The following is a 25,517-nucleotide window of genomic DNA, read 5'->3' on the forward strand; positions in this document are numbered from 1 at the left end:
ACTTGCTGACACAGGAACTGAACTCTTATTTCTAAGCTTTCCACCTCCCCGACCACCAGATCTCTATTAACTACACAGCAGTATCTCTATTCAGTGGTATTTAAGGGCCACTCAATAGCTTTTTAAAATGCAGAACCAATTTCTACTCATCTACTGCCACTATATATGACAATTTTTTTCCTTCCAGAAAGCCTCAGTGATAGAAACTAAGTTAGAAAAGGCGCATTAAGAGGGACTTGACTATCCAAATCAAGGCAAGACAGCTAATTAGTGTAACAAGGTATAGGAGGAAAGCCTCAAGAAAGAGGGTAATTATAGAATCAGTGGTTGGCAGAATGCAGTCATGTAAGAGTCAAGGCCTAGACTGGCTATTTCTGTAGAACAATTTCAAGTCTACTGCCAAAAATAACATTTTCCACTAAAAGATCTGACTTCAGCAGCATGGAGCACAGTCTCTGTTCAGGCCAGGAAACCATGCAGAGAGAGAGACCCCTCAGAAAAGAAAAGACATCTGCATTCTCAAGAGAAGATGGAAACTAAATTCCTCTTCCTGATAACCTTGCAAGGAAGAAACTGTACTTTTGAAAGCTGAGATCTTTGTATGGGACTCTGAGGGTGAGAGCAAATCAGCCCTCAAGTAATTTGTCAGTTAGGGAGAAGGATGCTTGTTGTTACAAAGAGAAGTGAACACAAACTCCTTTGCTAAACTAGGCTCACACGAAGTAGTTTCTCACAAACCCCACAGTTTTTGCAGGTTAAAAAACCACCCTCTGAATAACCCTTAGGACATGCTGAGGAACATATTCTTCACCATACTCTGCTTGGGAGTGACCAAGCTATCTCTCATACCAAAGACATGCCAGTTTAGATCCCTTCTTCCTCCTAGGCATAAAGGAGCTCTCACAGTCTCACATATTCTCCAGGGCAGATGAAGGACTGAGGGAACTGCTGATGGGTGGGAAGCAACATTGCCACACAAACATGCTCTGTTGGTTCAGGGCAAAAGATCCTTCTGTGTCTGAGAGATATGACACACAATAAAAAGGCGTGTGCCAGGATCCAAGGACAGCACCAAATCCCTTCCCAAACTTCACTCTCACTATCCACTCCTTTTCTCTTCCTCCTTTTGCATGTTTCAGTGAGCCTCACAGGTTAACTCCAGCTGCATCGACTCACCAGACACTAATCCCTCAGCTGTCTGCTTCCAGCCTTGCAGACCTGACAGGAAAATGGAGTTTTGGACTTGGTTCAGATGCTGCAGTGATAAGGGCCATGGAAATACCTTTAGTTAAAATAAACAGCATTGCACCAGCCTTTTCCATTTTAGGACATTGAAGTCACCACATCCAAAGCTTTAGCCTCTTTCTTCTTTCCCTGTACCCCTTTAAGAAAGACATGGGGTCACAGCCCAGCTACGTTAATGCCTAGGATGAGGAACCACCTTGAATGTCTGGAGCATCCTGTAGTGTTTTAAAGGTCTTTTGAAAATTAGAAAATGCTGTATTTATAAGCATTTGGGAAAGAAACTGTGTGAGTGCACTGCAGCTGAAGTGCAGATTGCAGTGAGATCAGATGCATATTCAGCACTCAGAACTGGGGGGGTGCTTGCCTTGGAAACCCAGTCAACAGCCAGCAGCTGCCCTTGGGACTGCTCCTCCGTAAGAAAACACATCCATTTTCTGCAGCAACCATTGGCAGATCTTGCTGTGTATATGTGCCACACAAACCAGCTGACAGTTTGTGTTCCCCCCACCAGGAGGTGACTGATACCTAAGGACAGGTGAAAGAAAAGAAAAACGTCTCTAACTTCAACACCCTCTATTATTATTCTCCTCTACCTCATCTTGGAAAATAAGGAAGAAGTGCAGCAATAGGGATTTTTTGTGATGCTCTCATCATTGGGAAAGAGAAAATAATTTGTCATTCCTTAGTCTGATGGAAAATGTGTTTAGGGAACAAGCCCATGCTGACAATGTTTTTTATTCCACACAAGCTGTCAAGAAGCTTAGTTGAGGCCATTCAGCAAGCACGTAGATCAAATGAGATCAGCACAGCTCAAAGCCCAGAAGTTCCTGCAGGAACTTATAGGATGCCCTTCTGCCTGCCCCTACAAGCAGGGACTTAAGATATACTTAGTTAAATTTAATCAAAAGTATGTGTATTAATCCATGAACAGAATCATGAAAACTGATAAATATGTACTTGCATCTGTGTGACCCAGTATTGGCTTAGCAAAATGAGCACCACCAAGGCTAATATTAATAAATGAATCCCTGAAAAGAGTAAGACCTGCCACATTGCAGAGTTGCATTACTTTGGCACTAGAAATACGATCGGTGCAGGCAGCCCCTATTAGGGATGTTTGAAATATTTTTTTAATCTCTTTTCATCTTTGTCTAAGACTTAACTATTTCTCCTCTACTGGGAAGAAAGTCTACCTGCTGCTGTTTTGTTCCTGTATGTAGGTAAATCAGAAGGGTAGGAACTGTCAGCAGTGTGGGATACCTGCATTCTTCTCTCTGGACAAGGCACTCACCAAATAATTTGTTTTTTTCTTGGAATGTGGTCTTGCTCTTGCTTATTCCCAAAAGGGATCATATCAATCCTCAGGCCAAAAAGATCTTTGTCAGTGCCTTCAGCAAAATCAGCAGAATGAGGGTCCAGCTGACTGTCTTATATGCCAAACCTGCAAGTGCTGAAGTGAACAAATAGCCAAAATAAAACCTCAGTGTGGGAAAGTTCCAAAGATAGAAACATCTCTGGTTGCAAAATTGACACCAGTTTTATCCTTGGGAGCATAAAAATATGTGGAGAAACTGGATGGCTCAGAAATGTAGCAAAATCTGAAGAATAGTAAGAAAAAGCAAGTTAGATGCTGATATGATTCTTTAAAACTTGTGTTGACTTAAATGCTCATTGCAAACTGTATTCTCAAAACATCACAAAGCTTAATGGCACTGCATCTCTGTTTTCTGTAGTTCTCTTATCAGCATATGTGATTCAAGCTCTGTTTCTTTATATTCTCTCTTCACTTTCATGGAGACGTCTGATTTTGGGCAAATCATCTTACTGTTCTGCCTGTTTATCCTTTTCATCATGTCCTACAAATTGCTGTTACGCAGTTTATATGGGGTAGATGTAAGAAGCTTGAAGCACAAGAGTTCACCTTTCCAAAACAATATGAACCTTCCCTGCAAGGATTTTCAAAGTATTCAGACACATGTGTTTTACAACTCCACTCTGAGACTTATTGACATTTGGTTTTGGGCCACTGATTCTAATCAGCCTTGTCATGTCTCAATGAGTATAAAAATAACAAAATGAAAGCCAGTAATATGAATATATGAATATATTGCTCTTTTAAAAGTGAATATTGAGTGACTTGAAGTTTCAACATAATCCGAAAATCTCTGCTTCAAACACTTCTCAAATCATGCCTTTTAGACATTGGTGAAAGTCACCACATTCAGATGCAACTGCTAAGCTGCAAATGTTTTACTTGACACAGTGTCAGGAGAGGGACATTTGCAAATCACTGCTGCAAACTAGAATTTCTGATAGCTCCAAAGTAGGCCAGTGTTAGAATGCTTATTTTACTCTCTGATTTAAGTGTGACAAATCTTTTTGGGAGCTGTTGGTCTTCTACACCTTGCTTGCTGCTGTCCTCAGCACTTGCCTTCCTCACAATTCCTTTGCAAAAAAAAAGTCCATCATTGGAATTCTATCTGCTTTTATCCTGGAGGTTAATAACTATTTTCTCTGCAAGGAAAGAACTTTCTTGTCTATTTTTTTTTTTTTTTCTTTTGGCTGTAATCCTAAATGGGATGAAGAAAGGAGTTTTCATACACTAGCTATTTGAAGGGCTTTGAAGATTTCACTTCATAGAACAAGTAATTTTACTTTCTGACAGATGGGTTTTATGTTGTCTGAGGAAGAAAGGGCAGAAAGGCAGCAGCAAAGGGTACCATGCTTGGAGAGATATCTAATTGTGTTGATGAAGCATGTATAGCAAAGGGGTAAAATGCTGTCTATGAGGGTCTGGCAGATCAACATTATGGGAAATATGCCAAGAAGGAAAAATAAGGGATATGTGTCTGCCTTTAAAATGGAGCTAAGGAAATCTATTTTCCTAGCATTGCTACATTGGTGTATACCCATTAAAAGGGTATACATCAAAAGACTGTACTAGGAGTTATGACTTCAAAAAATAAATAATTGAAATTTCAGCTCTTTGGGTTTTAGTTTTTGCACACTCAAACCCTCCAGTTCAAGAAAAAATGAAAAAGCATAAGAAGAATTGATTGCAAGGTTGGGTTTATGGTGGGTAAAAGGTTAGCAAGTAATTGGTGGGAAAAGCAAGGACAAATAATGGTTGTACATGTGCACTACAGTCTGTTTGTCAGTATGGGTGACAGACATCCTCCACCGCAGAACTAGGATGGCTAATGACAGCCTAAAGTGCTGCAGAGCAGTCTGCCTACGCAGGAGAGACAGCCAAATGTGGATCTGGATGGGAAAGTAAACCCACCAAAGGTCAGGATTTTGGCCTGTTCTATCCAAACGGAATGTGTAAGCTATGAAATGTCTTTCTTTACTTAGGGCTCCAGAGAGATCCTAAATTCAGCAGAGCTTTGAGTTGTCACAGTATCACCAATAATAAAAACTCATTCTGAAGGTAAGGAAAACCTGCTTGCTGAATTTATTTGGTACCTTAGTAGCTTTTTAATTAAATACAAAGTATTAATTCTTCCCTGTCCAGTCAAGCTGTGCAAGAGATGAGATGCAAGCAAGCATTAGTAGAAAAGCAACAATGAATTTCCAGAACAACATTGGCACACCTGCTATCCCTGAGCTGATTGCTAATTCTCCTGCTGTTATTGCCCAAAATATCTTTTTGAAGAGGTAATCTTTTGTAGGTACATGGTGGTCCATCCCAACTTGGGTGCAGTTATCAGTAAGTTAGGCAGTAGCACATGAGGAAAAAATATTTCAGAAATCTAAAAACCATCAAAGTATTATTGTTTCAAGGCAAAAATAGCCATGTTAGGCTGTATCTAGACTCCTTTCCTTTTGATAGCTCAGCTGTAATCTGAGAAACAGACCCTCTATCCAAGTCCTTGATATTCAGAATGATCATCCAAGGTGATAATAGGGTAATTTTGACCAAGTGAGGTGTCAGAAGGTAAAAGGTTACAACCATTAACACGTTCTTATCTGCACTCTCATCCTTAACCATAAAAACATGGTCAGACCTCCTTTCCATCAGCACTTCAACCAATGTTGTGAATCTCTTCTGAAGTTTGAAAGCTTTTGTCTACAGTGAACTGACCCTTGACTAACAGCTGAAAGCTGGGTTAGAAAAACATCCAGCCTTCAAATTCCAACTAGAAAGTGAATGTGAGCTTTTTTACCTTGCATTTCAGAGTCAAAGCACACAGCATTCAAAGATTGAGCCAGAGAAATGGGAAGCATGGGAAGGATGAAGAGACATGAGCTTCTCCCTTTATAAAAATGAAGTAATTAGCTTAGTAAGTGCAGAAGGAGGAGAGATGGGAAAGGGAGATCCTTTTGTTAGGCATTTATAATACAATCGTCTGTACTGACCAGATGTGCTTGCAAGATGTTACCAGATTGCACACACTGATGAATGTAAGGACTAGGGCTACACTAAATTACTTTCAAAGGCACCCATCTGGGGAAATCCTCATTTCAAAAAGCAGGAGATGTTCCACCTGTATGCAGTGCATTTGATTTTTAGGGACTGCCAGTCACAGGAGTCACTAACAGTTGCCCTGTAGCAAAGAAATTTTATTCCTCTGGTTTTAAATAATGTATGGAAACTTTGGTTACAAAGGGCAATTTTCCAGGCCTTTAGGGCTGCTATAATTGGAACTTTGATGGGGAAGGGACAATGGCTGAAGAACTGGCAAACATTCAAACAACCCAAAAGCCCTATAGATATAGAAGTTCCCATGAAGCAGTCCCTTGCATGTTGGATAATCTTCAGTTAAATGCATCTTCTGTAAGAATAACTCTTCAGTGTATTTAGGTGAATGTTTGGAATAAAAATTGCCCATGTTCTTACTGTCCAGAAGCATAAACAAACAGCCAATTTACATTTTCCCTATTACCTTTAGCAAAAACCTTTTCTAAGATGAAGTCTCTCAGCCCCTGATTGTAGCGTGAATTTCAGTATTAAAAGACAGAGCTAGATGGTGGAAAGGGGAAGAGTTATGAGTAACTATTGTATAAGGTTCTTCCCTTTGAACCTTGCCTCACACTCTGTTCACAGTCACATAGCCTTGCCTCTGAGCCTCTTTGTCAGAAAATAATGGGCAGAAGTTGGAAACCCAGTGCAGTTCATTGTAAGCACTGTGTAAACCTCCAGGGTAATTGAAATAATACATATTGCAGGAGTTGTTTGAATAAAAGAATATCCAAAGAGAACAGAAAAGAGCAGAGCCAGCATAAGTTGTTCTGAAAGCAAGGCTGAGTGTGTTGTTGAGAAACCTTGAGGCCTGAAAGAAGAAACCCACCCTACAGGGAAGTTTAGAAGCTTCTCAGGAAATTTTCTTATAGAGAGACACATTACCCAGAGGAAGAGAGCAGAAGAATCTGTGAGACAAACCCAGGGCCCTGCTGGACGGTACTGGCAACTTCCCAGAGGCACCAGATAATAATTACACTTTGTTCCAGTTTTGCTGAAAGAAGCAAAATTAATTGTTCACAAAGAGGACAAGAAAAGAGGCTTTACTGATTCATGGAATGTGTGGAGCACAAAAATTGTATTTAAAAAATGATGAAGAGAGATGGGAGGAAAGGATCCTCACTGTACCTCTTCCATGGCCTCCACAGCTCCCTTGCTCTGCCTTTCTGTACATATCTCCACACAGAGAAAGGTGTTATCTGTTTTACTTATCAGGCCCCTCAAGATACTTATCCTATGTGCCCTCATGCTCTCCTTCTCACACTTCCTTGCCACACAGAACACTGTAATATTACTATTTTCATTCCCACTTTTATCTTACATCTTAAATCTCTGCTGTTTTCAACTCCTCCTCTTCCTCTGCATCATTATTCTCATGGAAATTCCCATTTGCATTTGAGGAATAATGTCAAATCAAGTTAAAGCAATTGCAACAAAAGGACCATTTTCCAAATAAGAGGTATTTCAGGTGGCTCTAAACTGTGAGTTTCTGTGGAACACTTTGACAACCTAGTTTCATCTGTACAAAAAAATGGAAAAAAGAAGAGGAAAGTTTGTTTGAAACAAACCAGCATTTCAAAAACAATGCTCCCTCATTATTCTATTTATTTTGTCTGAAATTGTTTGCTATCTATTCTAAGTACATGATACATACCTGAAATTACTCTACTTAGAAAGTGTCAGAATATCTTGTCAAGTTGTATTTCAAATATTGTATTTTAAGCAATATTTCAGCTGTTTTGGAATGAGACTTTTCATCGCCCTGTACTTCAAGGCTCCCTCGCTTCTTCCTGTTCAATTGCACTGAATATTATCCCCATCCTGCCCATGGTCCAAGTGATGTCTGTGATTGGGGTCTTCTCCCCAGTATCCAACCCAGCCTAAACACAGGCTTTACATATGACTTTTAGTTTAGCATCTCTAAATGTTTCCTCTTTAGTCAAGGTTTCATGCAGACTCATGATTTTTCCTTTTCATCACTGAAACATCCTTTGCCTCCATCTGTATAAACGGCATCCTGTCCCATCGATAGCCATTCAGAATAGTGACAGGATCTGGGGACAGCATGCACTATGAGGGTCTCTGATGCTTTTCCAAATAACTGCAGAAGCAGGGCTTTGAAGAAATCACTGTGAAACGAGTACCAGACTGATTAAAAATCACTGACAAAGAATACATTGTGTTAGTGGATCTATCTCCAGCTGGAGGAATATTTAAGCAGGACCCAGTGCTGATCTTTCCAAACACATCTTTTATTTCATTAGTGACATCAGTGAGATAATTGAGCATACAATCAGAAAATTTGTGTGAGGTTGATATGACTTGTCCTGTTTTAATTTTCCAGGTGTTTTAAAAAATCTTTGAAACACTTGAATACAGAGCTGAAATACTTTAATATCTTTTTTGTTCATCTGAGAATGCCTTATTCCTGATAACCTTAAGAAAAACTATTTTATTACCATGTATATGGCTAAAGAATGGACTTTGGGGATAATGAAAGAGCCCTCCACATCCCTCTCTTCCTCAGCCTAATTCTCCATCATATTTCTTCCTTCTCCCAGATATATCTGCACTGAGTTATATTTCATTTTCCAGCAATATGAAAATGTACACACTTCCCCTTAAAAATGCTGTTCCAGATTTTGTCATGGAAACTTGTGGCAATAACTGAAGGGCAGAATATCATACATGCAAAGCATTGTCTCTGAAAGATGTGGCATGCAAAGCTATAAAGTTAAAATCTGCCTGGCTCCCTGTACTTTTTATTAAGATGCCTGTGTTTTAGCAGTAGTGAAAGACATAGGTTTTCCACAGAGCCTTTCAAAAGCAGTTACTGCTTTGCAGTTCTGTTAAGTTTATGTATTAAAGAAGCTTTAAACATTTTAATTTCCTTTTTAAAGCACAAAGATTTTTTTTGTTTGTTTCCTTCACTTTCTGATTGTACAAGTCAACTTAACTTAATCCAAAATATATTTCATGTCTCCAAGTCACTAGCTGGCAAACAACACAAGCTCCATAAAAAAAAAAAAGTCATTAATTCTTTCCAGAGAAAGAATTCATTCAGAAAGGCTTGGAAAGTCAGAATAGATATTTAAAGTACATCTAGTGTGCAGGGGAGCTGCTGGTTGGCAGACCCCAAGGCTGCAGTTGGCCATGCAGACACTGGCACACTGAAAAGCAGCAGCACGGGGATCCTGACTCAGCCCTGCCCCTGTGCCCATCTTCCTGCAGAGCACAGAAGGGATTCTGTGTTAGAGGCTTATACAGGGCTCTGATGCCCATCTACTGAGGCACCTAGCAGGCTGTTTTATGCTGCTACTTGGTGGGCTACTCTGGCTCAAAGCAGGCATTTTGAGGCTTTTCTAGATTGCAAGGAAGTAGTCAGTATCTATTCCTGAGGAAGAGCTCCCTAGGAGCAAGCTAACTATGGGCCGGGTTTGGGAGACAGGTATTCAGCAACAGACTAAGCCTACCCTAAACTTTCAAGTTGGCCTTCTCAGAAAATAATTACTTGGTTGCAAAAAAAGTTGGAAAATGGTCAATCCATTCTCAATTCCCATTTAAATTATCAGTTCCCTGAGCCCCTCAGCTCCCCCCCAGGCATCCTTTCTCTGATATTTCTGCCCTCAGCAACTTGAATTTGCCTTCCAGGCACTCTTCATTGTTACAGTGATGGCTGGTGGGCACCCTTTCCTACTAAGTCACCAGCTTTCTTTGCCTCCACTCCCCTCCAAGCCCAGGCTTTGGAGAACTTACTACAGAATCTCTTTACACAACATAAGCTTTCCCTCTGTCTTGATTCCACTCTCCCACCCTCCCACTACTGAATGTCAAAGCTGTTAATAATGCATTATCAGGAGCCCACTGAGTTTCTGGGAAGTTGAACACATTTTTAGGGCCTTATCTAGATATTTTCTGTATTAAACTACAACCTCTTTGCAAAACATTGCTTCAACAAATACTACAGATTGCAGCTGAGTCTCTGGTGGTGTTTTTAATGGTGAACTCCCTGAAGATTACTATTTATGTCACGTGCTGCTCAAAGCTATATTCTGCTGCGTGCTTCCTGTTTTCAATCGCAAGTGACAAGCTATGCTGTTAACAGTGAGCATGTAATCACACACTGTACATTACAGATTCAGCTGCAATGATTTCTTAAAGATTTTTAAATTATCTAACTGGTGAATATGTGGGCATATGGTCTGCCTTGTAATCCTGTTTGTTCTCAGTACATCACTGCTAAATTATATCTGCAGAACTAAGGATACCATTGTAATTATAGCCTCCATAAGGCTGTAAGTGTCCAACAAAGAGTATTCATTCAGGTCACAACAGTATTTTAATGCCATTATGGCTACAGGGGGCCGCCTGGTAGTATTGCTCTAACTTGCTCTTTGTTAATTGGTAGTCACAGATGTGGGCATTGAAAAGGAGTGGCTGGAAGTTGGGTGAAAGACAAGCTGATATAATTAGTGGGAGTTGGTGAGGAGATGGACACAGACTCATAGGCAAAAGAAGCTCCCTGCTTGCCAGCTAAAAAAAAAGCTTCTGTCTTTGGCTGCAGGGGTTGCTTTCTGAGTCTCACTTCCATCTGCTTGGAAGATGACTCTTCAAAGGTGCCAGACCAAATCCCATGCTCAGACAAAACACATCTCCTGTGTTGCACAAAGAGAAAGCTAAGAATAGAGGGGAAAAGCAATTTCTAAATCCAGTCTCGACCAAGAACAAACACTTGAGCCAGGAGAGTCCTTGGTGTTGAGACATCCCTGAGGACAGATTATGAAAGCAATTTTCTTGATTACCAGAGGAGTACATTCAGTGGCACGAGATGACATCTGCTCCCTGGAAGTCCTCACAATGGGGCTCCACCTCCATTCCCCCGTATTTGGGTGCCATATCTGGTCACTGCTATGCATCCAAACCAAGGCCAACTGCTTCATGTGGGTGAAGCTAAGATATGGGGGCAGATTATGGTCTACACTCATGATAAAAATATTGCAGTGGGAAGAGTAAGAGGGATAGTCCTCCTGGACATCCACACCCCTTGCTTTGTCCAGGAAGGTCAAGTGTGCCATAGCACAGAGCTTTGCAGAGTGCAGAGCAACCCTAGGACTGCTGTTCTCTTACACTTCAGACATTCTTTCTTCTCTGAAAATCTGGCCTATCAGACATGGGGCAATAGCTTCTGTCTATGTCCAGCTACTCCTCTCTCAATCTGTGAAAAGACTCTTTCCCAAAGCTAATAAGGTGGTTAATTCAAAGTAATTCATATGCATATTCAGTTAGAAAACAACCTTCTTTCTGGAGGAGAGCGTGCTCTTACAATACTTCTCAAATTAAGCCAACCTAATGGGATTCCTTCTGTTTGGCAGACACTGATTCTTAGGGAATTCTTCTCTACTTTTCCCCTTGCTCCACTTCTCTCAGTAAAAAACTTCTTTGAGAGACTCTTTCAAAGCAGACTAGTTCATAAAGAACTGGATCCAAATGCCCAGCCCTGATCCAAGTTTTTAATTTCAACTTATAAGAATAGTGAGTCATTATACATATTACATTACATGTTATGGACTCATGAGTATTTATTTATAATCACAGGAAGTGGAGCGTGAAGACCTCTGAGGATGACACTGTTTATCTCCTCTTTCTAGAGCCAGAAAATCTCTATCCATTTCATACCTCAAAGACAGGAGCCTCCAGCTTTATTCTGTCTTCCACAATCCTTACAATGCAAAATATTATCCTAATCATGGCTTAAATCTCATGCTCTGTTAAGCCCATTGTTTCTCTTCATTTCTATATATGGGCAAAGAAAATAGATTATTCCCTTTTCTTTGAAGCAAGCATTTCGAGCTTGTAGAGTTCTCATATCTCCCCTAAGTACCTTCTGGTAGACTGAACAACCTTAAATCCTTCAGTCTGTCTTTACCAGCTTTCTTTTCTGAATTTCTGTTGGTTGCTATTAGTCACTTCTGCTCCCCACCAAGGCAATCCATACTTTGAATTACAGAACCCCAAACTGGATACTTACTTCAAGTACTGAATAAGCAGGAATAAGAAAGAAAGTGTTGCCCCTAATTTATTGATGCTTAAAATATAATTAATTAATTAATTCATAGATGTGTGTATATATATATATGTGTATGTGTGTGTGCATGTGTGTGTGTATATATATGTATGGTATCAGTTCTTTTTTTTTTATAATGCTGCCATATTTTTGACTCCCAGCTCTGCAAAAACTCTTTTGTTTCTTTGTTCCCCATCTGACATTTTTGCTACAGATTATTCCTAATAAGATACAGACATTTGTACCTTGTTCTTAGAGAATTGCATTCTACTGTTTTTCAGATCACATTTCCAAACTGGAAATATCTTTTTGAATTCTCTTCCTGCTAAGCAATGTACCCATAGACCTCTGTACCTGGTGCCACCTGCAAATTTAACTAGGAGACACAATTGTGTAATTTACTGAAAAGATACAAGACTCCTTCTCTCCAGAACCTATTCACACACCACAGCGCCACCATAGTAGGTGCTGTGCAAGCACAGCACTAAAAGATGATTCTACTCCAACAGAGCTTGCTAGCCTTGTTTAACACTTTTAAATCTCAAGCTAGGCTTCACCCCATCTGCAGCACTCTGATACTGGACCCTGAAACCACAAGTAGTCCTTTGATATAGTACTGGATCCAGCTGAGATGGAGCTCATTTTCCTATAGCAGCCCCCACAGTGCTGTTTTGCATTGGTAGCTAGAAAGGCATTGATAACACAGCAATGTTTTGGCTGCTGCTGTATCTACAAGTACCCCTTTGCTGTGAACCCCCAAAGCACCTGTGAGCCTCCAGAGATCTGGCAAACCATGGCAGAGTTCTAGTTGGTGGTAACTGCTCAAAAAATGTGCTGCCAATGTTAATTAGAACTTCAGTATCCCAGATCAGTAAGTGGCCTTCCTCCTTCCCAAGTCTAAAAAATTTGGTCACTGCAAATGCCAATCTACACAGAAATGCCTTTAGCTACACACAGTCCAAGGACATAATTTCTCTAGTCACTAGAAGTGAATATTTCTCTAGATTTAAGTACAACAAGGTCTTGAGCTTTATCTATGCCTCTGGCATCAAGGCACATTAATCACTTCCTTATAGAAAATAACAGACATGAGTTATGCATTTGATAAAATTTTATCAATTTACAGCAATCAAATTAATTAGCTAAATTAATTCCTGTTAATTTATTTACATTGCCTAGGAATATTTCTTCTATGGATAGCTCCATTGACTGTGATGTTGTATTTCAGAGAAACTCCAAAGCATAGTTGTTCAGTTGTAGATCATGCTTAGACTGCAATCTCAAAACACATCAGCTTTGACCAATACTGAAATGCTGGAAACTGTTATCTTACAGGTGATTCCCTGTATTTCAGCCAGCTCAGGAGGTGGATGCTCCCTTTGAAAAGTCACTCTTACAGCACACAAGGACTGACTCAAACAGGGACAAGTAAAAGTACAAACACAAGTAAAAGTACAGTCAAGTCTGGCAAATCAAAGTTAAGCCTTTGTATTCTACTGGAGCCTCAAACCTTGGCTCCCCACTAGTATTGTTGTGAAGAAATTACTTTTTGTTGACTAACAACTTAATAACTTAAGTAATTCAAGTTAGTGTGCTACTTTTTCTTCTGCAAGAAGGCCTATGGAGTTTCACTTTCTACTGAAGAAAAAAAATGTTATGTCAGTGTGTTGGTCTCGACTTTATAAGTCTTCTCCTGTTGTCTTCTTCCCCTCCCTCCTTCTCCCTCAGGTTCTTATTTCCTCAAGTGCTTCGTGGAGGCTTTTATAAATAACTGGACATACTCATTCTAACAAGCACTTTGGCCAGTCAGATTAATTTCTGTATAACCCCTTGCAGTGCTATTCAATAATACGAATAATTACCATAGCAACTGCAGCATGTGGTACATACGGTGCCTCTGAGAAACAAAGCATTTTCTTTCTTTTCTTATCCTTAGAAAAGGAGCCACATACATTAGTTTTTAACACAAAATGATGTCTTACAGTGTTTATTAGAGGGGAAAAAAGGTTTACAAATGAAGAGCCATTTCTTCCTCTGCTTAGACGCTCAGATAATAAATTTTTCATATATCGCTATTCTTTGATCTCTCATTTCCTCAAATTATAAATGTTCATCTTTTTGTAAAATGCAGAAAATAGATCCTTAGACAACAAAGTACCCTGATTAAATTTTCCTGTGCTTGTACTGGCTGGACACTCCAAGAGACAGACAACACAAAGTGAAGGGTGTTGACTTATGGAAAGGCTGGATTAAATCTGAAGAGCAGCAGCCCTTCAGTCCTGCATGCCATATCCCTTGGAGGCTTCTTCCCCTGTGACAGGAACAGCTGAGCGATAGAAACGAAACTGAACCTGAAGTGCTGCAGTGTACTTCTCATGTCCCGAACACACTACTATTATCTCATTATTAACACTGAGCTGTAAAACTGAGCATTGCAGGGTTGTTTCACATGAAGTTCCACAGACAGTAACACCACTCAGAAGCGGGGCCAAGGACCATTTGGAAACAGTAACTGCTTCAGTCTTATGAGTCAAGGTCTTAAAATGTTTCACTAAGATGAAGGTGTGATAGCTTTTGAGCCTGACTGGTTGTCTTTAAAGGTATTCTTTTGCTGGCCATACAAGCTAGAATCATACATCATGGCATGGACAGTGGGCATAGATGATCATTGCATTCTAGGAAATCAGATTCTGAAGCCCATAGCTTCAAAAGTCAAATTAGAATGCAGCAGCATCTTCCACAAGAAAAAGCTCTGCAGTAACATAATTTTTTAGCCTCTAGTAGGAAATGAAGACAAGGAAGGCAAGCAAGCTGAAAAGTGACCCTACTTTCATTGACTTGGCCTGCAAGTTATGTATCTCTAGCATGACTTTTCTCAGTCTTCAAGTATTGTGATTATGTTGAATTTTGAGGGGCTGAGAAATTATCATCTTTGCCAGCAACCACAAACCAGCTCATACCCTTCATGCCATCATCCTGCAGCAGGACATTGTTCCCAATATCATCCCTTAGTCTTACAAACCTGGCAAGGTGCCCTTCCTACTTGAGAAAATGACATATGAAGAATCCTCCTTTCTTAGCTGACATTCTTCTGGGACAGTTCCAGATGATCAGATTCTTGTTTAAGATTCTTTTTGATGACAGTAGCTATATGTATTTGTAAACCTTGAATGAAAGATTAGTTATACCTAGCTGTACACATTTGTGCATATATGTTGCACGTAGGAATGGTCACCTGAGGTATGTAAATGTGGACCTCTTTTTGTCTGGTTTGAAGCTTAGTTTTAGACATCACCAGCAGTGCACATTCACTCTGCACTCTTCAGCCACTAAACTCAGCTGAAGAAAGCACAGCCCTAGAGGTGTTTATCACCAAATGCAATTTGGAACTGTAATAAACACTTATCTTCAAAACTGAAATATTTGTTACCATGTTGACCTTGTTGGAATAAGGCTGCAAACCCGATAAACATGAGCTCACAGTTTAACTAATAATGCCTTCAATAAATAAAAAAACATCCCTCAGTCTTTGTGTGAATATATTAGTTCACAAAATATAATAAAATCTTGGACCAGGATAACATGACTTACCTGAATACAACTTTTTCTCACAGTCAATCTCTCTACATTTAGATGAATCTATTTTGAGCTGCTCTGACACCACCCTGCAGCAATTTTTCAGACAAAAAGCCACTAGAGCGCGCCTCCTCCCCAGCAATGGGATGAGCAGTGTAAACCTGTTTGTGTGAGAGACTATTTTGCTGAGAAGTGGAGAATTCAGTGACTTCAGGAATTATTGTGCACCATTCACTGCCTTGTAATTGAACTCTTGCTAACAAAAGTATAATGTACAGTCTGGTTTACTGGGTTGATTTACAACACTTTAAGTGAAAAGATTTCCTTCTTTTCATGCTGACATCAGCATTTTTGTCATGCTGACAAAAACCCTAAGAGGTTGTGGCAGCAGGGAGCAGAGAAGCAGCCCAGGAACCACAACACAGTACCTTGCACTCTCATTTGCCACAAAAAAAGCCACCAGCAACACCTCACAAAAGGAGGCTGATGGGGAAATGGGGCTCCTATGCTTTGCTGTAGCTGTGTGGTTTGCCACCTCCAGAGAGGCTGGTGTCTGATCAGGAAGTGGGACCTTGCCTTGTCTTGTGCAAAACATTGTCCTTAGAGACCACCTTCTTTTAGAAAGCTGAAGTTTCATTATGTTGTCTGCACATGGGAGGGAGGAGATAAATCATATTCCAATAAGGCTGCTCATTTTATGGGAATGTATTAGGGCACCATGCTCCTACAAGGTAAAACCATGAATTCCCTTTGCTCCATCTCTTACATGTTACACATGTAAAACAATTAGATAAGAAAACCTCTGTGTGCTGTTACCTAGACTTAATAACACCAACTGGCACTTTTCACTTCTCACCCTAGCCTGAGAGGCTGGACAGAACCTACCATTAGCATGCATCTTCATACACCACAGCTTTTACTCTGGACTCCTTAATCCAAACCTCTGTAGGTACCTGATAAGTTTGGTTATGCTGATTTAAAAACAAACAAACAACAACAACAGAACACCAAAAAAACCCGCAGAAAAACCCTCTTTTAAAGACTGGAAAACAGCACACAATACTTTCAGCCTTGATCTCCATTGAAGCACTCCATTGCTGTTGACAGGTGAAAAGAGAGGCACATATGAGGTGCTAAGGGAACATGAAAGCTCTCATGAGAGAGATTCCTCTACTGACTTCTATGCATCCTGTAGTTCAGAGTTGGGCAGATAAAAAGACAATAGGGACACCAATACTGGTGTTTTTCAGAGTATTTCATACCTAAGGAGGAGGCATCACCCTGTGATCTCTTTAGATGGCACACACCTACAAAAAACCAGCATGTTGACACACAGAGAAGTGGCTGGGGCACAAGAGCCTTTTCTGGTCCTTTTGGGATGACTGTGGGACTTAGCAATAAAGACTCCTTTATTTTCAGTTGAGAGAGCAGGCAGAGCAAAACATGGCTACAACAATTCATGCTCAAGGAGACAGCAGAGACAGACAAAATGTCACTGCATCTGCCCTAAGACAGCCTTGCAGTTCTGGCAGAAGACAACCCTAAGAGAGATTTACCTGTTTCTGAGACATGGTATATGAGAACAACAGTCATGAGAGAGGCTCTGCTTTTCTCTGTGCTAGCCATAGAGCCTCCATCTGCCAGGAGCCCACTCCTTTGCAATGAAGGAGGGATGGATGGATGCCATGACTACACAATTGCCTCACATTGCAAAGTGAGGCAATGGCAATATGTTTAGAAGGCCAGATGCCAGCCTGTACATTAAACCTGGAGACTCCCTTGGCCTGTTCAGGTGCTAGCACATGTCTATTTTTTACCTCAGAATTGTCACTCCTGCCCACAAAACACAAGGAAAGGATTTTTGCCTTATAGCCACCACTTTGTTCTCAAGCAGGTTTCTTGATCAAGAGGGTGACCTACTGTGTGGGCTTCTCTTCAACAGAGTGAGACTTAAAGGAAATACAAATATTCTGGTCAGCCAAGAAGCCAAGTAGTGAACTTACATCTTTGCAAGCAATGCATCCCACACGTACAAGAATTCACAGGTGCAAATATCAACAGACCCTCAAACCTCTAGAGGGCAGTTCTTGCCTGAATTTTATGCCTCATTGAGTCCAGAACATGTCTAAAAGTACCACAAGGCAAATACCAGCAAAAGCGATGCACTACCACATCTCTGCATCACTTAATTCCTCTTCAAGATTTACTGCGATAAGCACATTGCACAGGATAGATCATTTCAGCTGGATAACAGTGAATCCTTTAGAGAGACCAATGTGACATAGCATGGAAAGGAGCCAGCTGCTCAGTGGTTTAGGTCTGATGCTGCTCCCAGGTGGGTTATGTGAAAGCTGTCTCTGGAATGAGAATTTCCAGTTTCTAGGCTTGGTATTAGAAGAGCCCTCTAAGAAGGAACTCCTGTGTTTCTGTCCCTTATTATACAAAATGAATATGCTTGACAAAACAGAAAGAAGCAAGTAGTGAAGATAATGGTATCCTCCAGTGAAGAGCTCTTTAACAGCAGGCGTGTGTAAACAGTAGTAGCAGTGACAGTGATGTCACCCGTGTAATGCTGACCACAGGAGGCCATGTTACCTGCTACACAAGCCTGGGCTGTGTGCATGCAGAGGCTCGTGAGAAAACCTCAAGGCTCTCAAGATAGTCTGTAGTGGGGAGAGTTTGCAACAATATTATAGGCTGAAATAACCCTACAAATAGATGTGTTAAGAGGACATGTGCAGAACTCTTCCAGTCCATTGGCTTACTTCAGGCAGTGGGCAGTGAAGTGAATGTCTAGACATATCTAAAAAATTATAAATTAACTTCCCCATTTTTGTTTTATCAGTTACATTGATGATTCAGTAGCAGCGAACCAGACAACGAGAAAAGAGGAGCAGTTGGTTAGGCTGAAAGCACAGGAACTTGCCCTGCATTGAGTCCCTGGACCTGACACTGCATTGTTATTACTTCAGCCTTTAGGCAAATCTGTAGGAACATATGTTACAGCAAATGCCTGGATTTCAAGTTGTTTACCTTAACATGAATTACCAGGGCCATTACAAGACAGCTGGGATGTCTGGTTCATGTTTTGGTCAGCTCATTGGGCCCTACCCAGAGTGCCTTCCCAGCAGGCAGAACACCCACATCCCACGGAGCCCTGTGGCTGGAAGCTCAGCCACATGCAGAGCCTCTTTGCTGGAGAGAAGTGCAAATCTGGTGTAAGCAGGTGCAAATTTCACTGAAACCAACACTGTGCTCTTGATACTCAGCATCTCTGGCAACCTGTTATGGTCTATTGAAGCCCTTATTCCCACAGTTTTTGTGAGATTGGCTGTCAGTCTACATCAATCATGGGAAAGGTTTCAGCTCAAATACCTGCCTGATAGCTAGAGAAAAAACTGGGACTGTGACAGCTCAGCTTAAAAGATTGCAAACACTGGTTAGCTGCTAAAATGGTTACCATCAGCAAATATAGTTTATTGCAATAAACTCTTCAGTTTATCCAAGTGACTTTCAAACCTTTAATGAGTTCTTGGGTACATTTGTTTTCACATTGATATAAGAAACAAAACCAAATCTTCTACAGCTCTCCTGGGGTCTGCTTATGAGATGTCATGAAAGTTACGCACTCCCTGAGCACTGAAGGTAAAGTATGCCCTGCTTAAATAGACCAGAAAATACAATCTGAAATTCTTCTGAGTAAGAATCATGAGGAAAGCCCCACAAAATAAAACCCTTTTATCACTCCCAGTGTACACAAAGTCTAATGAATTCCATGCTGAAAAATGCAGTTAAAGGTAGAGGTGGCTTGAGAATATGTTTGCTCTCCCTTAAAATATCAATGTGCACAGTTCTAATGCTTTTAATTAAAAAAGAAAAAGTAAAACAGAAACACCAGGGTGCACAGGAAGTCCCAGAAGTATCCTACACTGTTCTTACAAGCACATATTTGGCAGCTACAGCTATGCTTTTAGTATGTGTTAGCATTATGAAACTCTTACATCCCAGCTAAAATCCAAATCATAACTGGTTATCCACTGTGATTGTATTTCCCAGGCTTGATCAGGTGATTTACAGAACTAACATAGACTGCCCCCCAAAAAGTTCTGTACTGCAACATTTGCATGTTATTATATACTTGATTATTTGTATAGCTCAAGTTATGCAATTCAACTTTGTAATATGCTTCACAGTGTGAAGGCAGAGTTCATTCTAATATTTCCAGCTGACACAATCTGAAACCTTAGAATTTATTCATAAACTCACTGGAAAACAATTTCAAATAATGAATCAATGTAAGAATTTCACAACTGTTTGTGAATAGGAAAAAAAGGAGAATTTTTAAAGGAATTCTTCATTAAGAATTATTCCTTTCTGACTCCATAGCAGGCTTCTAAAAGCTTAGCAAGGGAAGCGCTAGACGTGTTTGTTAATGTTACTGGGGCTCCAGGTTTATTTTTGATGAAGAGACCTGTTCAGGTTCTGGATAGGGCAATTATTGTATGGATCTCCTAACAACCACCAGTATTACAAACTGAGCCTGGGATCAGAGTAATGCTGGCTCCTTTGATTCTGTTTAGCATGCAAGCAAGCAAGAAAAGCTCTACAGCCCCAGTGATAACCTCAGTAAAGCACAGGGAGCTGCACTGCCTTCAGTTTATGAAGTAGATTTGCATGGGTGCTAAAATGACAATGAACTAGCAAGAATATTTTTCTTGTCACACAGTGAAAAGAATTGGAGGCAATCCTCTTCCCTGGATATTCCAATGCTGCAGTGGGACTCTCAAGCAATGCAAGGCATTTTTGCTGGAAAAGTCAGCAAATGCAAACAATGACCAGATCATTAGAGCAAGACTTCAGTTTTACCCAATCACATTTCAGAATCAGATGAATATAAAGTTTCAAATTACACCAAAAACTTTTCATGCATTTTGTGGGTTTAGGACTTCTGAATTATACATTTTTATTAACATTACTTTAAAGGGCAGTCTTATCAATTCAGAAGAGTTTGCACAGAAATAATTTAAACTCTGCTAGAATAAATATTTCAAGCTCTCCCTTTTCATTACATTCTAAGAATATCCTTGTGTAAGTGACAATTGTAATGCCCCTGTAAGATGAAATTTTACCATTCAAATCCATAACTGTGTTTGCAATGCTTTAAAGACAGTGTGCGATTGATTTATGGTGTACAATTGATTTGTGCACTATGTTTTTTCACGATCTGAAAAAATGGGCTGAATGGAGATGTTCCTTGTTACAGATTTTAAATTTAGTTTTTTCACCTGTGTTACATATTGATTCTTGATAGAAAACTAGTGTAGCTGTATGGTGTAAATTGTGAAATAAATATGTAAATAGATAGGAGAAGACCCTAACCTGAACATAAAAGACAGAGGCATAAGGAGGACTGCAGGATGCTCTGGTTTAGCAGCGATAGATATTATACACCTCTCCCCTACAGATGGCTTTGGAAAACCTGCTCCAGGCACAGTAGGTGGTCACACCTTCATTTTTGATGTTTGAATAGCTCAAATATTAATAAATATTTTAGATTAGCTTTGTTTCAGCCAGGGAAATACAGGAAGGGGACCCAAACAGGAGACTTCCATAATCCCATGAGAAGGGAAGGGAAGGGAAGGGAAGGGAAGGGAAGGGAAGGGAAGGGAAGGGAAGGGAAGGGAGTGTGCCCCAGGAGCTCTGCATTTTCCCCAGCTCTCCTGCACCTTTACCCACAGAAAAAGGCCCTGTGCCTTGACAATTCAAACCACACCATGCACCCATGAACAAAAGGTGCTGCCAGCAAGTGCAAAGAGCTGAGATGTCACAGATGCTGATTGCAGACACCCTGACTGGCACCAAAGGGTGAGGGAGAGGCAGGAATGCTTAGGAGAAATCAGAGCTAGACAAACAACTTATCTGCAGTGTACCTTCAGGGAAAATGTGATCCTACAGCACACTCAGAATTACACCTCAGCCCTTCCTAAGCCTCAGTTTGCCTTTTGTTGACTACTTTCTTCATTTTATTTTGGTGGCAGTAGCAGTAATCATTTAGATAAAATGGATAATACATACTTTGACACAAAACCATGGTAAAACAATTTGGTCGTGGTGTCTTGTTTGCAGAAAGCATGACTTTATTGTCAGCAGATTTACAGTAACACTAGAGAAGCACTGATGTCTCCAGCTAGTGTCAAAGTCCATACAAGGACAAAGTGTGACTAATGTTTGACACCACAAAAACCAAGATGTTTCTTGTAGCCCTTACCTAGCTCACGACAAATTTGAGGCAAAGATTTTTTAGCTTAAGCTTGCTCTTTCTGTTCCTGATTTCTGAGGAATTTTATCAGCTGATTTTCTTCCCTAATGAAAAGAACAAAACAATTTGAAAACTCATCCTCGGGCTATATGCTGCATTATAACTACTTCAGACTATTTATAGAACTAGGCAGAACCTTAGTTCCATACTCCAGGGATGTATCTGTACCTGCTTAGCAGGTACTTGTGGTATTATCCCTCAAACCTGCTACTCTGAGTGTAGGTGTCAGAAGTTCTTCATCACCTTCCCAGAGCTGCATTCTGAGGCATCCTAGGGTTCTTTTAGGCTCCAAGACACAGGACAACCATGTAAGCATCACCTACTAGCCAGGTAGCAGACAAGAGAATGATGCCCTCACAACTTCCACAGTCTCCTGTGGCTTTCTTTGTGCTGAATGGGGACTCACAAATAAGATAAATTCCACAACCACATCCTAGTGTCACCACAGCCAGATCCTGACTAAGGTCCACCTGTGGATAAACAATACAGTCAGAAGGACTGTGTTAGCATATCAACAGAAAAATACTATTTTCATTTAGAATCATTCATCTTTCTGCAAAACTGGAATGGCAAAAACAACTCTTTCCCCCCCTCCTAAGTCTTTTGGACACTGATTCAGAATACATTTAGACAAATATAGGAAGTTAAACAGAAAATCTCCCTGAGCATTTAGAAGGTGCTCAGGCATTTAAATGCCTTCATGAAGAAAGACTTAGACCTCAAGGATAAGAACCATCTCTCACTCTGAATATAAAAAATACCTGTCAGAGTAACACTACTTAAATGACAAACAGGGGATGGAAAAATTTGAGCCCTAGCTTGTATGAATAAACTATTTTCAGTTGTTATCTGGAACTTTTCAGGATCACTTTGAAGATGAAAAAGAAAAAAGTCACTTAGCTAGATGAATTCTACCAGTTTGACAGCTAAATCTGGATTGACTCCATTGATTTTGGTGAAGTAATCTTCTCTTTGTACCACTTGAACAGAGAAATTTTGGTCTGGGATCATGTCTAAAAATGTATACTTTTCTAAGTTAAAAGAACAAAAAAATATTTGGGAGGGCGAGTTTAAAAGCAAACAATAAAAAATAAAAAAAGGAAGAAGAAGAAAAAGAGACTATTTGGGGTAAGAGAAAGTGGGAAAAGGATGAAAGAACATGGAGAGTTTTGAAAGGACTTCCAATTGGATTAAAATGATGATAAATGGAGGTGCAGCACAGGGGTCAGGCTCCTCTCGATAACAGGATCTGAGTGCTCTCAAACAGTTGGTGTCTGTCAGTAATATGGGAGCCCCCTTGGTCTCCTGTGACTAGAGTTTTTCATCGTGTGTTTCTGACAGGATAAAGCAGAGCAGCTAAACAGGATAATTCCCACATTCTGCTGGGTGAGTCATTTCCCTCATGCTTTTGAAAGCCTTGCAGGCAAAGGGGAGCTGTGCTGACAAAGCAGAGGAAGTGCACTTTTTCAGATTTCAGAGGGCACCTGGTTCAAACATGTGTCGCTATGACAGAGAACACCTGCAGCAGAGTTTAGCAGCAGTCTGGCAAGCACAGCCAACCAGCTCAGCTGGGGTTATGCACAACACAAGGGCTAGAGGGCTTTATTCTTTATTTTTATGTTGTTTATTTAAACCTTCTGGGTAGTAGGATGAAATCTTCAGTCAGTGCACTTTTCTCTCTCATTACATGGTGAGAGGCAATGACTGAATTAATGAAGCTGGCCAATGGAGAAACAATCTCTACAGCAAAGAGCCCCATGTGTGAAAGAGTATACGTATAGCTTATTGCTATTTGGCAAGGCTGAGCTCAACTGGAGCATCACAGCATTAATGGTGTTCCTGAATGCCAGTTTAGCATTATGGAGGTAAAAGCTGCCACTGAGAGCAATCTGAGTGGCTGATGAGGTTGTGGAACCTGGTGAATAGCAGACTAATTACCCTCTATGGCTCACAACTTATTAATCAACTATTAAAATAGTCATTTTCAAGAACAGACTCAGATGTGTCAGAAGAAAAAAAGCTGGGGTAGTTAGTCTGTAGCCACTTTGGGCCAAGTTGAATATAGCTATTTCAGCACTGTTGAGTGTTTTAGACCCTGCCCAGCACCCAGAGCTCTCCAAAACTTCTGAGTGAAAAACACCTTTGGCCTGTGACTTCTCACAGCCTCCTCTTTTTTCCCTGTTCTGGTCATCCTTCTCACCAGGATGTGCATCCCATTCCCCTGCCCCAGTGCCGTAACATCAGGCATTCCAGGCAGAAAATTACAGCCATGCTCTCAGTGTCAAACATCCACCTGGCCCCTGGGCTGATGAACTGACTGCAGTCACAGCTGAGCACTGTAAAGATCAGAGCCCAAATGTGCCCAGTGCACACTGAACCCCACTAGTGCCTTCATGAAAAGCCATCCTTTAAGCTTTACCCTATGCCAAACGAGGGAGAAAACAGAAGGCAAAATAAGGTTTCACTTAAACCATGGCTCAGCTGCACTCATACTGCCTCCCCAGAGCTGTAGCACCAGGATGGGAGGTCTTCTGAGTGGGCTCCAGGGCAGACATGCTGAGTGAAAGCACCTGCCAGTGACATACACCACCAAAACACCCTAGTGGACCCCAGCTGCTGGCAGACAGCAGATGGCAGGAGGCCTATTCCCCACTTGTTTTAGCAATTTTAACTCAGCCCATGACATGTGCTTCCAGCTCTGTGCACAGTGGCCAGCCTAGCAGCCCAGGTGATCTCTTCATCACCATTTGTTCCTAATGCTCATTCCTTTGTCTAGTCTTTATCCCTGCCTCTTCCATTGCTTTGGTAGATTTGTGTAAAAAAGGCAGGCTCGCTGAAACACTGTCCTCTTCTGACTCCTGCTTTGAAATCCCTCCTGCTGAAATGCCTGCAGAACATTTGCTAACAGCCAGACCATGCACAAGAGGACACTTTTATCTTTCAAGCTAATGAAGAATGTTTCATTGTTTAAGCTGCCTCCCTGCCTGGCCAGGGGCTTCTGCTTAGTCTCACGTATTCGTATGTGCAGCTAATCAGGTCTTTGGTGAAAGGACTGTCTTTATTACTTGTGTCCAGCACATAGCACGACACTGTCCTGAACACATGCTGAGGCTGCAGTACAGAGTAGTAGGATAATTCACATATTTTCAGATCAGATGTGCTTAATGAAAACCCCAGTGTATTTCGAGAATTGGCCGAAGATGTCTCTGAGCATCGAGATCCCCAAAAGGAAAGGTGAGGCTTCAGAAAACTCCAAAAGGGTAAGAAGAATGCCTGTATCTTAATGAAAAAAAATACTTGAGAAGAAATAATAGAGCTAAAATTCAATTCCTAGAAAAATGTTGGAAAAAATAAACAAATTATTTGTATTACTTGAAGGAAACACAAAGATTAATAATAGCCAACATGGCTTTGTCACAAAGACACCATGTCAAACCAGTGTAACTTCTTTCTATAACAGGGGAATAGCTGTAGAGGAAAAAGAGAAAATGTCATGTATCTTGACTTCAGTAAGGTTTTTGACAGTGACATGTTACTTTGACAAAGCAGATGAGGAAATGTGGGCCAGACAAAAGTACTCCAAGGGTCAGGCAGTGCAGACTTGGTTGGAAAATCATTCACTGTCAAAGGAAAAAGATGGGCCTAGTGAGGTTACACAGGGATGATTTAATGTTCTCACTGGGCCGAGATGATAGATTAGTAAACCCACCAAAGCTACAAATGAAGTAGAGATCAACCAGCAACAATCTACTGTATTTGTACAGAATAAGGCTGGGCAGCAGTTCTGTAAAAAAGATCATAACCTGAACATGAGTTGACAGCATCATAGCATTCCTTATGGGAAAAAAAAA

This window comes from Lonchura striata, chromosome 8 (genome assembly GCF_046129695.1).
Source record: "Lonchura striata isolate bLonStr1 chromosome 8, bLonStr1.mat, whole genome shotgun sequence".
Classification (NCBI taxonomy): Eukaryota; Metazoa; Chordata; class Aves; order Passeriformes; family Estrildidae; genus Lonchura; species Lonchura striata.